General features: G+C 39.8%; 1 long non-coding RNA gene across 1 annotated transcript in view; it reads left to right on the top strand.

The window, feature by feature from the left end:
- Positions 1-14,647, top strand: part of LOC142600610 (uncharacterized) — a 147,163-nt gene extending 132,516 nt beyond the window's left edge. The window contains exons 7-8 of the long non-coding RNA XR_012834187.1: positions 8,713-8,807; positions 13,301-14,647. This is a non-coding gene — a long non-coding RNA (uncharacterized LOC142600610). The remainder of the gene's footprint in view (positions 1-8,712; positions 8,808-13,300) is intronic.
- The last annotated feature ends 578 nt before the right edge of the window (positions 14,648-15,225 follow it).

Genomic DNA, 15,225 nt, shown 5'->3' on the forward strand with positions numbered 1-15,225 from the left:
AAGGATCACCTTTTCACATTCAACCCAGTTCAGCCCATGTATTAATATTCCTTGCAATTTCTTGTGCATCTCCTCAGAGAGCAGATTAAAATTAAAATTCTGCCAAGGTTAGGTAGCAGAAAGGATTAGTGAGCTAGGTCTTCACCTCTGGAGAGAAAGGTGACGTGCAAATGATTGGACTGGACACATCCTTATTCTGGCAACTATTTGTATGGATAAAAAAATCTCCATGCAACTGACAGTTATTGCTGAAGAGATATCCAGGACTGAAACAGCAAAAAGGCTGAAGGTCGGCATTGTAGTACAGTACATTGAGAGAGTTATACAGACTTTGCCTGTTTATCTCAAGCTATTAGCATTTCATTTTCAAGATCAGCTCTTTACAGACAAAACTTTTAAAATTATCATGCCCAACCCTCCCCCACAAACATCCTTTCAAAAGCTCCAAACCAGACCAAAAAAAAAAAATTGACCAATGAAATAAAAAATCCCTGTCTCATAACTGCTTTATAATTTAAAGGCTACATGTAATATCTCATTTTTGAGGAAAAACTTCAATGGGATTTTCTCTTGGATGAGCAGAGAACTGTTTGAGCACTAAAAAATGAGCGCTGCACTACTCAATTTCATGCCTGTGTCAGGTTTAGGAATTGAACATTTGGCCTAAATTGTAAGGGTGAAGATAAGTATTGTAAGTAGAGAAAGGGGACCAGTAAATGTAATTGAAGGAATGTCCTTGCCTGCATAATTCACCTTGCAAATTTTTCACAAAAATGGCAGAAAATAAGCTTTCAGAACTTGCCCTTGCTTTTTGTTACCGTATCATTAATGTATGGAAAAACAGGGACATACACACGCATTACAGACATAGTCCATTGAATGTGTGCGTGTATAAATATAAAGAAATGATACACAAACATACCCCCAGACCAGCATCACACTTAAATACAATATCTCCACTGCTTGATTGTTATTAGCAGGAAAACCCCACCAACAGTGCAGTCATCTGTGCTTCTGAAAAATGTAAATGTCAATTTTTGGTCTTTAAAAATTATTAAGCCTAGTAAAAGATAGCAATTTCCAGTGTTTGCTTGGTTGGTAAGATGCAGGAGAGTGAGCATTACTCCTGAGAGCTGCCATTGGTTAGCTGGAGGGAAAATGGATATCAATTATACATAATCTAAGAAGCCTCTGCATAATAATCAGGCCCAGTAGGGGCTTTGGGGCAGCTTCGTTATTCTCTTGTAAACACAAGAGCCCAGATAGACATGTCAGTCAGGAGTAGCGGCTGCAATTCTTCCTTTTTAACACCTTCACATTCTATTGCTTCAATATGCAAACAAGGCTGTTTAGCTGAGGGTTGAGGCTGTGCTAATGAGCTCCCTGCACTAACCCTGAAGTAAAAAGGTTCTGTTTCACAGCTGCTCAGAGACTAGCTCCTCTGGGCATGCTCAGGTATTGGAAAATAATTCCTTTTAAACAGAGAAACGCCAATCAGGATTTCTTGCATACTCTTCTCTTTTCTCAGCGTGCTAATGCAATTACCTCATAACTTGTGAACTTTTTACGGTAGCGGAAAAATGTTTTGTCTTTGAATCATGTATTTTTGTCACCAAAAAGAAGAGAGGACTTGGAAAATTTAGCAGATGTAAAAATCATACCCTCCCTTAATTCCAGGAGGACCATAACTCAAGGCTAATTTTCACATTTCCTTCTTAAAGGTGGACGGTCCTTTTATCCCTCCCCTCCATGTGTTTCTCCATTTCTAGCATCATTTCCATTTCCTTTTAGCTGGTCTGTGCAATAAGAGACAGAGGAGGCTCCTAGCACAGTGCTGCCAACTTCATTCCTGCTCGACACTGAAAAGGCCAACTTCTGTTGGTTTAGGACCTTGACTCTGTCCTAAAGCTAGGTTTCAGGGCATTGCTGAACTTAACCAGCTGCATAATTGCCTCGGTAAAGACACGCAGACCCCATGATAATCGTTTACGGATGAGCCGACATTTACAACTCATGATATGAAACATGGCAATCTCTCGAATATCCAATTATTCTTATGAATAAAGTAGTTTTCTGCCTGGAACAGTCAGAAATCCCCACTGGGTTAATTTAGTGTCTGATAGAAATCTTTGGGGTTTTCTGTTTAAAATAGGGCAGCGTGTGATTTCTTATACAACTCTATGAGGTGCTCCCTGTCTTCCTTCATTCATTCACTCTTCCGCAGGACCATGCCTTCTAGCAACATGACACAGGAGAGCAGACCTATAGGCAGAGCCACAAAAATGTCTGTCAGGCGCAAGTTACAACTATCTCAAACCGTAACGCATTCCTGTGAAGAGAGACAGCACGTTTTTTAACTATTTAGCAGTCAAATATTGTGATCTACTCTTTTTCGCTTTGTTATCGGTTGGATTTCTAATGGCTGTCTCCATGCGTGACAATCCATATTACTGAGTCAGTGGGAAAGTCTTAGCTTTGTAATATTCCAGCACTTAAATTATTTATTGTGTTAGCTTTATGGCATATTAAAACCCTGCTTAGACAGGTAGAGCTAACTCCCTTCTGCCTTGCTGAAGCTCATTAAATGGCCATCATAACTGGACAGACTTAATTGTGTTACATCCAAATAATTCTGTCATTTGGATTCAAATCCAAGGCAAATGACCTACCCAGAAATCTCACTTATTTGACTGTGACTGGCAAATGATTAAAGTATCCTGTAAGCAGTTTACTTATGGCATGTTGGTGAAAATTTACAAGTAAAATTAAGAAACTGAAATAAGATGTGACTTTGCTTGTTTCAGACTGTTTTTAAATTATACCGTCCCATTTCAGTACTAGTGTCCCCAGCTAGCAGCAAACTCATTTATTCATCTTTTTAAAGGTATTTTTAAAATAATAGTTGCCAGTGGTTACATCTATCTGTAGTTTAGAATTCAAATTTTCCAGTTCAGAGAATAAGTGACTGAAAAAAATATCTGCTTTCCATTCAGGTCAGCTTCCCATATGTCAGTTTACAATTCTTCAGTTCACTTTGCATGGTCCAAATGATGAGCTTTTAAGCACTTGTATTATGAAATTATTCTATTGCCTTATAGCTCTCAGTGAGGAAGAATGCTGAGGTAATTAAAACATTTTTTGGGACTCGGAGGACCCCTTCTTCTTCTGAAAAGTGTCTGTGTCAATTTAGGCAAGTCACTTGACGCTAAAGTTTTACGAAAAACATTTAGGAATTTAGGTACTTTTGCAAAAACTCAATAGGTGCTGTCTCTTTATGCAGTTGTTACCCCTGCTAGCTGAATTACAGGTGTTGCAAGGGTCTGCGACCCTGAGGAGTGCCCAGCTCAAGCATATGTGGAAAGTTTTGATACTGAAAACCACATCTTTCTTTCCTTCATTTTGTATTTTGCTTTGTCTATTTATACTTCAAGCAATTAGCACAAAAATGCATTATGCTGTGGCTAGGTGGTGAAAAAACTCCCTTGGCAGTAAAAATTCCATCCTGATTATTAATTTTTGACCAGCCATCTATCAGGTAAGGACTTCTATACACAGTCAGTAGCATCCAATAGAGGTGAGATTAATCTCATGTAAGTATGAGAAAAGCTATGAAATCTTTTCAGTGCATTCATATACAATTTGCCATTGACATTTTGGTTCCTACAAGAGGTAACAACACAAATTTTACTGTAGAAAATACCCGACTTCTAATGCAACTGAACTATCGGAGGCAAGAAATTCAATCTAGGTGGACTAGTAGCCTGCTAAGAAATGGCAAGGTCTGTTGTCTAATTCTGCTCTGGGGTACAGATACGTGGTTTGATACAACTTTGATTTAGAGGGTACAGATTGTCACAATTGAAGGCTACTAGCCATAAGCTGATTTAGGAGGTGGGAATATATGAAATGAGGATTTTGTTCTCTTCCCTTGAATATACCTGAAATAGTTGATCCTGTTCAACTCTGCTTGAGAACCATAAAAAGGGTTGTCCACCGTGGCTTTGCAAATGGCATGGGCTCGTGTTATGCATTTGAAAACATGAACAGAACCCCCATCAGTAAGACAGCAACAAGTGAAACACAATAGTGAAAAGGTCTTTGAGGCAAACGCAGTGGCTGCCTGCTGTTGGGGTGGGGATGGACATGGACTTGGCCATGATACGTACCAGTATGCATCACCCATTTCACTGGTGGGAAGCAGATACTGCCATGCTTTAGCCTCTGTCTGGGACCCTGATGAGTGTAATACTGGCTTTGTTGTAATATGTACTTAGAGACTACTTATTTATTAATTTTGTTTTCCTTCTATTGAAAGGAAAGCAATTTGATTCCTAGTTGGTTTCATTAAATATTTTCAATGTATGAATGTTTTCAAATTAAACACTGACGCCATAAAATCATCCCAGGTACTGTCTTAGCTTCAGGTCATTAATTCTATTTTTTAAAGTATTAATACAGATGAAGGAACTTTGTTCTTTGTCTCTGTCTACCAAAGTGCCTGAAGTGAACTTTTTTCCCTCTACTCCTGCTAAATTACTAATTAGTTCAACGTACCTCAGAGATGAGAGCCTTTGAGATTGGCAAAACTTGTGTTTTCAACAAAAGTTTATTAAGACAGTAGTTGGTGCTCTTGATGACAGATTTAAGCAGAAAATGATATTCCTTCCTTTTTTTTTCCTTGAGCAATATCAAAGAGTGAAGCAGTTGATTAAAACAGACACAGTGTAATCAAAATTTGTGCAATAGTCTAACTTTAATATAATAATACAGACCCCCCCCACACACCAAAGAAAAACATTTTATGTCTTCTCACAAGAAAGCGTTATTGACATGTGCCTGTTGGAATGTCTTAGGTTCAGGCTGGAGATGTTGTAGCTGTTGGTGCCAAACCCATGACAGGTGAAGTTGTATAGGAAAGATACTCCCCCACCACTTTGGTTCCTTCCCTGCACAGCGAGGAGAAACAGGAAAGCCAGGACTGAGACAGTTGCCTTGGACTGTTAATAGCATCCTTGGCGTGCTCAAATGCAGCATGTCTATCCTGGGGTCGATTTGCTGAGGAATTGAAGCAATGATTCACAGTGCACATCTTAAAAGCAGAAATGCTTATTCATGCATTTGAAAAAGGGGGAAGGTGGGAATATTAGAAATATACCTTCCCACTTCTCTCATGCTCCCCTTCAAACACGTTGTGGAGATTGAGCTGATATCCAGGATATTTGAATGTGTAGTGACCTTAAAAGAACAGTTGTAATGTAAAATGCTGGCTAGCATATAACACCTCTGCATTTTCAGCCATAGAGAAGAAGGCAGAGAGGCAATTAAGGATAACATATTCCTTTTAAAAAAATTCAGGTGCTGAATATTTAGTAATATGATAAAGAGTGTGACACCAAAAAACCCTATGACCTAAAGAGCCAAAGAAACTTATCATTCTTATGAGTATTAACATAAACAAAATCTTTTTAACCATGTGCTTTTGCTTGGGCTGAAAACATTAATGAGATATCTCATAACTTCACAATAGAATTGTATTTGGTACCTAAAACTGGGAATATCAAATAGCTATTGCAACACATCAATAAAACCCAAGTTGTTGGCTTTTATTGATACAAATATTATGATATATTGGCCTTAAAGATTTTTTTTTCTGAATTGTATTTTTCTTCATGGGTAGTAATTCCTGACAAAGTCAAAGAAAAAACTTATATAAATTCAGAATGTAACCTACTGGGTATAATGATGACAAAATTTTTACAGATGTTGATACATGGAGCACCAGAAACACAGAAACAGGTAAGAATAGATATTGTTAATGTCCCTATGTGACATATAAGGAGCTCTGACCAAGAAATTAAGTAATTTTTTTAATGTTATTTGATAAGTCATCATACATAGTGAAGAAGGGCAGAAAGCCCTTTTCCGCTAGGAGCGGAAATTCTGGCTTTGCTGAATATCAGAGATCTGTCAGTGATTTTAGTCTTCACCTGAAAAGACTTTTCCGAGGCTGCGCTTTTAGATGATCTGTCTTCTCCTTTAAGTCTTCCTCCTTCAGCTTAGTTTTGTCAATTATTTCCTTAGTAAAGGAAGGGAGTTGGGGAGGAGAGACAGTAGACGCTAAGAACACTCTTTCCTTTGCGAGCACAGACTGTATTTCAGATATTGAAACCTTCTCCTTGCATGCAATCACCATTGTTCTGAACACCCTGAGGAAGGAAACAATACTTGTTTTGGAGAGTGTTTTAAGCCCATCGTGAACAGGAATTTTCACACATAGAACAATAATGTATATTCCCCAACGGCTGTATTCACTTTAGAAAGTACTTTAGAAAAAAGATGTTGCTTTTGGGCAATAAAACAGGTATCCCTTTGGTATTGATATCTTTTGTAAGTCACTTATTTAAATAAGAAAACTGAAGGTCTTTTCTTTAGTGGCCCTTCTGTACTGGCACTTTTAAAAATGGGGACATGATGAGTTACACAAGCTCTCTCAGCTTTTATTATTCTAAGATTATTTTATTATTGCTAATCTGCCTCCAGCACTGGCCCTAGCCACTAGGAGACCTTATGTTAACATCTTCCAGGGCCTCCAGGGAAGGGTCTTGAGAAATCTCTTCATTTTTTTACGAGTATTACCTCCCCCCCCGCCCCGCTCCTTCCTCATTTTGCCTGCTTTCATGCCAGTGACAGGTTGCATCACAAAGTGAGATTCTGCTGCAGCCTTTCAGATTAATGCTGGAAAAGAAAATAAAATAAACAGAAGATGGTGGTTTCTCAGGCTATTTCACAATTCTGATCCACACTGGAATGATTTTTGATTAACTTTTCAGTGGTTTGACGGTATACAGAAAGAGAATGATAGGGAAGCATTGAGCAGTGGGAAGAGAAGGCAGCCATGGCCACAGCTTCCTGAGCCCCTTCAAACTGCGGTATCTCCTCCCAGGCACTCATTCCCATCTACCTTCTAAAATCCCAGTGTTTCAGTTCAGAAATCTCACTGCTTCTCTGGGATCCTCCCTGGCAGAATCCATTTTACTGACACTGTAAAATCAAATTTACCACAAGGCTGGAGTGCTTTGAGCATGGTCAAGGTCATGGTATCAGTTATCTCTGAAATTGTTGTTCCAGTCAGCAAACTTGTATGAGGTCCCAGAATGGCCCAAGACTAGTTCTGAAGATCAAAGATATGATCCAAGACAGGTATATTTTCAACTGTCTTCTCACCTAATTCCATGGGCCATCCAGGACTGCCGATGCTGCAATTAACGGTATTGTTAAAACCAGAAAAGAAATCTGGGGTTTTATTTCTTACAAATTTCTTCAAGTAGATTACTGGCATTAGATCATTCAAGCTAGATCATTTGAATTCTCCAGCCTTCATTTTACATTTCAACATTATACCCTGTGGAGACCTATTTTTCTACACATGGGGATTTGGATACAAGCTAAGAGGGGAGACTGATTTACTTCCAAGTGCGAGGAGGGAAGGTGTTGGAAAACTAATAGACTGTGGAGCTGAATTAAGAGCCACATCTGCACTCTACACAGTGGGTGACTATAGTGAGGGGGTGGAAGAATGTCTTCCAGACCACCTGACAAATATAGGGTACAAGGACTCTGTGATAATAGCTTTTTATCTCTCATGTTCCTCAAAATTAGCTAGACTCACCTGGGTGATGCTTTCCACCTGCAGGGAGTCAGCCTGCTTGCCCAAAGAAAATATTTAGCGTGAGCTTTGCAGGGAATTTCTCCTTTCCTTTGGCTCCATATACTGAGTTTCTAGAAAGAAGGATGAAGTAGGGTGATTTGGAGGTGAAGGGTAGTCAAGTAAGCAGAAGTCATGCAGAAATCAAACTCATCTGTGCTCTAAGCTGTCTTTATGATGTATGTTTGGCAGTTTGCTTCATCTCCATGGCTATGCCAAGAAGTAAGAGCTGTAGGGACATGAGCTGAACTGTGCCCTCTGGTCTCAGGGCCACCGAGCTCATTTACTACTGCTAATGTCATATGTTTCATTTGACTCACCTGGGTGGCTGTCTTCCTCTCTCTTGGAGGTGATGTGAGGGTCTTTGATCAGGTTTGGATTTAATGTTCCCTTAACACTGGTGTAAGCTCCAGTACAATGCTGTGTGGTTTTAACCACACAGTTCAGAGCCATGTTTGAAAACCTTGATTGACACCTGAAATTGGGGACACCTTGGGAAGTTTGCTCATGCATGTTACAACATTTCTGCGTGGAAAAGCTTATGAGCTGAAGCCTTTATCTGCTTAACGTCTTCAGCACATAATGTCTGCTCCTCTTGGTCAGTCCCTTAATCATAAATGCCAATGGCTTCCCAAAGGCCTCCCGACAAAGCAGGATGAGGGATCGTTAATTGCTGCAATCCTGGACTTAATTGCCAGGTTGTCTAAGTTCAGAAAAAGCCAGCCACATACTTTATCCAAACTGAAATGTTTCCTTAAAGCAGTAGTGGGCTTGGAGGACATGACTGTCTGAGATCAGAGGAAAATCAGGTAAGTGAAGAAGAAATATAAGATCACCCTGCTTGTAGCTGAGCTGATTTGAAAATTAAAATCTATTTATGAATTGTACTGTTTCTTGTATTGTAAAAGTAGACAGAAAGTTTGGAAGCACAGCTTTTTCAACATTGCAGAAAGGACTTAAAGTTTTTATGTATAGAATATCAGTCACTTAATAAATCTTCTTCACAGATTCATATAACTGTCACACCTGCCACTCACACCTGCAGCCTTCGAGAAAAAAGTTTGTTTCCTGAAAATATGGGAACAATGCTGGGAAGGTGAAGGTAACTTTGTTTTTACTGATATTTTTGTTAGGGCCAGACTGACTGGCAGGGCTCTTTCCTTCCCCCACTCTCTTTGTATTTCCTATACAAAGGTCAAGTGCAATCACAGAGCACAGTGAAAAGGCTTAGAAGGCTCAAAAGGCTTGGAAGAAGTTATAAGGGTGGTGGCTGGGCTACTGAATCTGGACGGAAGAGACTTGTGTTGGGCAAAGAGTGAGTCTGAAGGAAGTAATTTTTCCTCTGAATGGATGACTTTGTTCACGTGGGGTAGAGCTCTGGCAGTCCCTGCACAGAAGCTGTTGCAGTTTGCAGTGTGCCTAAATGACCCCTGAAACAGAACCAGGAGAGGAGTCACAGTCCAGTGTGGAGATGAGGATGTTTCCTGGGTCTCAAACTACTCTGAGAAGTACCCTGGAGTACTCTACAGCACTCTGGTGAAGGCACGCTGTGCTGAGGACTGTCAAAAAAGTCTGACCTCAAATCCCAGAAGGAGAGGCAAGAACTGTGGTTTAGACATCATAGGATGTGCTCCAGTGATTGAAGTAGTGAATGAGCCAGTGCAGCTTATTTTGCAACAGATTTGTGAACCTAGTCCTTCATTTCCTTAGTCTTTCCTGACAAGTGCATTTAGATGTTTCATTTTGTCTCCTAGGGAACATCCTGTACAAATGGGAAAAGATGTCTTCGTTTTTTTGGTTTTGGTATGGAAAATAATTCAAAGCCGTTTCAATTCAGCCTTTTTTTTTTTTTTTTTTTTTTGGTTTTGTTTTCGTTTCCATGTGGATTTGGGTAGAAAGAGGAAAGAATGGGTTCAGCAGTCAAATGTAGGATTTGACTGTGTACAGAGCCTTACTCTCAACTCACATAAGCCCTTTTGAAATACTGTGCTTTGTCTGCACTAAAAGGAAAAGCTGTTCCTTCACATGTTAGTTAACAAAGGTTAAGTAAAGCATATTACAATCTGAATTATACAGGGCTGTTGCAGCTTGCTTAAGTATTAGTAGGTCAAAGAGAACACTGCATCCTTGATAATGTTTTAGTTTGACCTGTTAACAAATGTTAATACATCTGTCTTGTTCAATGTGTTTTTGTGTGTGAATGTGCATGTATTTAAGGACTAGAAAAGAAATGCTATATGTCAGCCGAAATTCCTTCAGAATTCAGCAAGTGCTGTTTAAATGAATAGCAATAAATCACTGAGCACCAGAGTACACTACACATCCCTCATAGAGGACACAATGTTACGCAAATAAAGACTTTATGAACAATATTTCTGCAAATATTCTTCCATTATAGTAATTTCTGTACATAAATCCATTCAAAGCTAGACAACCCTATAAATTAACAATTGGCTGGATTCATCAAAGTGTTCAAAACAAGCAGTAATTTTTGATTCAGGGGAATGTTAGCAAATGACAGCCCTATCAGATTTTTAAATTCTATTAGGAAACATTCAAAGTGAGCCTTATTATCTTAAGTACTTTTCATTATTTTTACAGAAGAGGATAGGCAATATTGACTTCTTGTGAACAAGTATTTATCTATTATCCTTGGTTGTATGTTACTATTGCACTAGCAGTGGACCCAGCTGTACTACACACTTGGCAAAGACTCGGAAGAAAATCCTTCATCACACAACTCACAACTTTTAAGTGCAAGACAGACACAACTGGTAGGTCCATTGCAACCAAAGGAAGCACAAAGAAACAGCGAGGATATGCAGAGCTGCATGTGTGGCAGTGATCGTGGGGCACCGGCTGCCTAGCCATTGTCAAGGACCAGAAATATGAAAGTGCTTGTTTGTGAATTTACGATGTGGGCAACGTTTTGCTAGTCCTTGAAAGCTAGCAGAAGCAGGGTCTTGAAGGCAAAGGTGAGGAGTTCATGGATGATGAGATAAAAAGTGGGAGTGCTGTAGGTACACACAGAAAGGAGCAAGGTGTTAAAAGCAAATAGTCCAGGAAATGATTGCAAGGCTGGGGTGCATATGAAATATCTCAAGCAGTTATAATGAGAGAGATGAGATTAATGAGTATTCTAGCAGTATCCTAATATTGCAACTTTGCCCTGTGATGTCTTTTCCGTGCCAAATTCATCACTTCTCAATGCCCTCTACTTCTCCAGAGCAGTCTTCTTTACAATGCAGAAGATAACAAAGCTGCTCTGAAAGAGGGAAATACATTGCTCTAGCCACTATTGAAGGCAATCACTGCGCACCACCAGATCATATAGTAAAAAGTAGGAGAGAAAAAGGAAAATAAAAGGATTACAGCTGTAAACTGAAACAACTCTTTTTGAGGCACCCTGCAGTGTTTTGTTTTGGGTTTTTTTTGCCTCTCTTTGCCCCTCTTATTTCACAGATTACAAAGCTTTTCAACTTGTTATTAGCAGGCAGAATAACTTAACTGTGCTGTCTGCAAATTCTTACTTGCATAGATTTGTAAGTTAAAAAAAAAAGTCTATGTTAAAGCATGTGCTATTCTCCACTTAACTAAGGAGATGAAAAGTCACAACTGTGCTATGATGTTTTATTAAAGCAAAAAAATAGCAAGCTATCAGCACAAGCCAATTAAATAATACTTCTTGTCTCCAAATTAGCGTACACACAGATGTATATTTACATTTTATTTGGCAAAAATGTCTGCCTTTACCCAATATAATTAGGCTTGATATTCCAGAAGGATTATCATAGAATCACAGAATGTCCTGGGCTGGAAGGGAGGAAAGATCATCTAGTTCCACCCCCCCTGCCATGGGCAGGGACACCCTCCACTAGACCAGGTTGCCCAAAGCCCCATCCAACCTGGCTGTGAACACTTCAAGGGATGGGGCATCCACAGCTTCTCTGGGTAACCTGTTCCAGTGTCTCAGCACCCTCATAGTGAAGAATTTCTTCCTAACATCTAATCTAAATCTACCCTCCTTCAGCTTAAAGCCATTACCCCTTGTCCTATCACTCCATGCCCTTGCAAACAGTCCCTCTCCAGCTTTCTTGTAGGCTCCTTCAGGTACTGGGAGGCTGCTATGAGGTCTCCTGGAGCCTTCTCTTCTCCAGGCTGAACAGCTCCAACTCTCAATCTGTCTTCATAGGAGAGGTGCTCCAGCCCTCTGATCATCCTTGTGGCCTCCTCTGGACTCACTCCAACAGCTCCATGTCTCTCTTGTACTGGGGCCCCCAGAGCTGGATACTGTACTCCATGTGGGGTCTCACGAGAGCGGAGTAGAGCGGCAGAATCCCCTCCCTCAACCTGCTGGTCATGCTGCTTTTGATGCAGCCCAGGATGTGGTTGGCTTTCTGGGCTGCAAGCGCACACTGCCGGCTCATGTTGAGCTTCTCGTCCACCAACACTCCAAAATCCTTCTCCTCAGGGCTGCTTTCAATCCATTCTCCACCCAGCCTGTAGTTGTGTTTGGGATTGCCCTGGCCCATGTGCAGGACCTCACACTTGGCCTTGTTGATCTCCCTCAAGCCTGTCAAGGTTCCTCTGGATGGCATCCATTCCCTCCAGCGTGTCGACCACACCACACAGCTTGGTGTCATCAGCAAACTTGCTGAGGGTGCACCCAATCCCATTGTCCATGTCACTGACAAAGATGTTAAACAGTGCTGGTCCCAGTACCGACCCCTGAGGAACGCCACTCAACACTGGTCTCCACTTGAACATCTAGTTGTTGACTGCAACTCTTTGAGTGCGACCATCCAGCCAATTCCTTATCCACTGAGTGGTCCATCTGTCAAATCTATGCCTCTCCAATTTAGAGGCCAGGATGTTGCGCTGGACAGAGTCAAATGCCTTGCACAAGTCCAGGTAGATGATATCAGTTGCTCTTCCCTTATCCACCAATGCTGTAAACACATCATAAAAGGCCATCAGATTTGTCAGGCACGATTTGCCCCTAGTGAAGCTGTGTTGGCTGTCACCAATCACCTCATTATTTTCCATGTGCCTGAGCATAGTTTCCAGGAGGGTCTGCTCCATGATCTTGCCAGGCGCAGAGGCGAGACTGACTGCCTTCCAAATGAACCACTATGATCTCATTGCTAGGAAGACACTGAAATCTTTGGTGTACCTCTCTATTTTCTGAGTTAACCTTCATAGGCTATGACAGGAAAAAACATTCAAGGTATTCCAGAATAGTGGTTTACTCTTGCAGCAGGTTAAAAAAAAAAAAAAGGTGCAGCATGTCCTTAATATAATAACATGTATGTATATTAATATAATAGACTTATAACTATAATATTCATATGCATGTGAACAAACTATGTAAATGGTTGAATCTTTGTGCATGTGCTTTTTGTATTGCCATACGTAAAGTTGACTCTATATTCAAGATGCTCTTCAGAACAGCACAGTATTACCTGTGCAGTTAACGTATGTGTTGGTTCTCTCTAGCAGAAACATATAGGAACAGACCAATCAGAAGCTGGGAATCCCATTGTCTTAAACCATTTTTTTTTTTCCCCAACCACATTGGGTATGTTTGATTCATAGGAGCTTCACACCAGTAGCTGGGAGATTTTCTGTAAGTTTCAAACTGCTTATCCACAAAGGCAGCTCACCTGAGAAGTGTAGGGAAACTTTGACACAGCAGGAGTAAACTGTCTGGAAGGAGCATCCTCCACCATATATCATGGTGCCTGATAGTTGAGACAAGATGATTGCATTGGTCTCATGTGAACAGTTGGGTGTCACTGCATGATGCTTTTTTGTGAAATGCTGTTTGCCTTTGTGCTTGCACACACAACAGAGCCTCAATCAAATAATTTACTGTATCATTCAGATGTGATTCTCCCAACACATTGTTGGCCAATGCTTTTGTGTATTCCTAGAGTGTCTGAAAATCCTGCCAGCCTGTCCCTGAAAAATTGGCCTATATAGCAAATAGCTGGAACACAGCAGGGGCACTTCATATATTAATTTAATAGCCTGTCCACAAGTATAAATGCAGAAAAATGAGCCTTGTAAAGGACTGGCAAATCTACACTCAATGGTGGACAAAATAACTTCCACTGGCAACACTGTTAGCTGTCCCACAGTGAAACTAAAAGCAAATATTGAACTTGAAATACCTCTGATTGATTGGGTAGGAATCTGAAAGACAAAGCCATGAATTAGTGAGCACAGGGTGGAAATGAGTAACTGATGGTTGGTAGCATCAGAAATATGGTCAGGAGAGTTGAGCATATCCATACTTCAATACCTGTGCAGATGAGGAGCAAATAGGATTTGCAAAATGAAGATACAATGTGACTGGAGTAACTAGACTGAGTAACTAGAAAGAGAGCATTGTCAAAGATAACACAGTAGATAGATGTGAAAAACATGGTGAAAGAGAGTGCTGTTCCCAGTGACAGAAAGGGGGTAAAAATGTGAATTATTTTCTAACTATGCTGCATTTAACCTTGGCATTCTTTAACCTTGTGATTCTTTCCAGTTCATATTACTTATGGGAAGGAAATAAAAATCCATGCGCATAGGTTCTGTTTTCTGAAATCACACAGGCTTAATACAGTACTACTAATATATACTGAATTGTAGCACATGGTATCATGATTCTTTACATTAGTTTTATGCCATCAATTCTGTATTGTTATAATTATTGTATCAAAGATGTCCAGAGGATGATATTAAAGCCTGTAGAGAGACACATCCCATATTCTAATAAATGACGTGGGTTTAGACCATAGTTTATCAAAATACTTTCATAGCTGGGAACATGTTTTTTGAGTAATGAGGTTCTTTAGGAAGGTTTTAAAATCATCATTGTGAAGGATTTGTATCCAGAGCAATTGAGTTTTTTCTGGTTGTAGGTTGTACTGTATTTTTAATATGCATGTATTTGTGCATTCTTATCAAAATGTGCTTACATCATGGAAGGATTAGTTCAGTATCTCCCACCTCAGCCCAGACCTAACAGCCAGTCCCAAAGTTCTCCTGTAATTTTGTCCTTTATTCAGAAATCTTCTCATCATGTTTCAGATATGGTGAAGGAGTAGTTTACAAAAATTATCCTTGTATCCTGGAAAAAATGCCTGTCTTTTAGTAGTTCACTCTTCAAGAATCATGTAATTTGAGAAACTCTCCTGGCATGAAGGTCTGATTTTTTTTTTTTTTTAAAGTTTTTAATTGACCTCCTTTTCAAAAGCATACTGTTTAGGGATTAAAAAAAAAAAAAAAAGTGACAAAAGATTTTGTAAACTCTTGTTTATGTTCCCATTTAGATTTGATTCACAATAGCTTTGCTTGTGTAGTTGAAATCATTTTCTCTGAAGACAAAAAGTTACAGTGAATAATAGAGCATAGATTTGTTGATAGCTTGCATCATCTCATGAATTAATACCTCTGTATTATGTTTATGGAGTACAGTAAAATGTGTTATCTGAGTAGTTAATCAACCTAAGCCATTAGTGGTGAAA

Source organism: Balearica regulorum, chromosome 2, assembly GCF_011004875.1.
Source record: "Balearica regulorum gibbericeps isolate bBalReg1 chromosome 2, bBalReg1.pri, whole genome shotgun sequence".
Classification (NCBI taxonomy): domain Eukaryota; kingdom Metazoa; phylum Chordata; class Aves; order Gruiformes; family Gruidae; genus Balearica; species Balearica regulorum.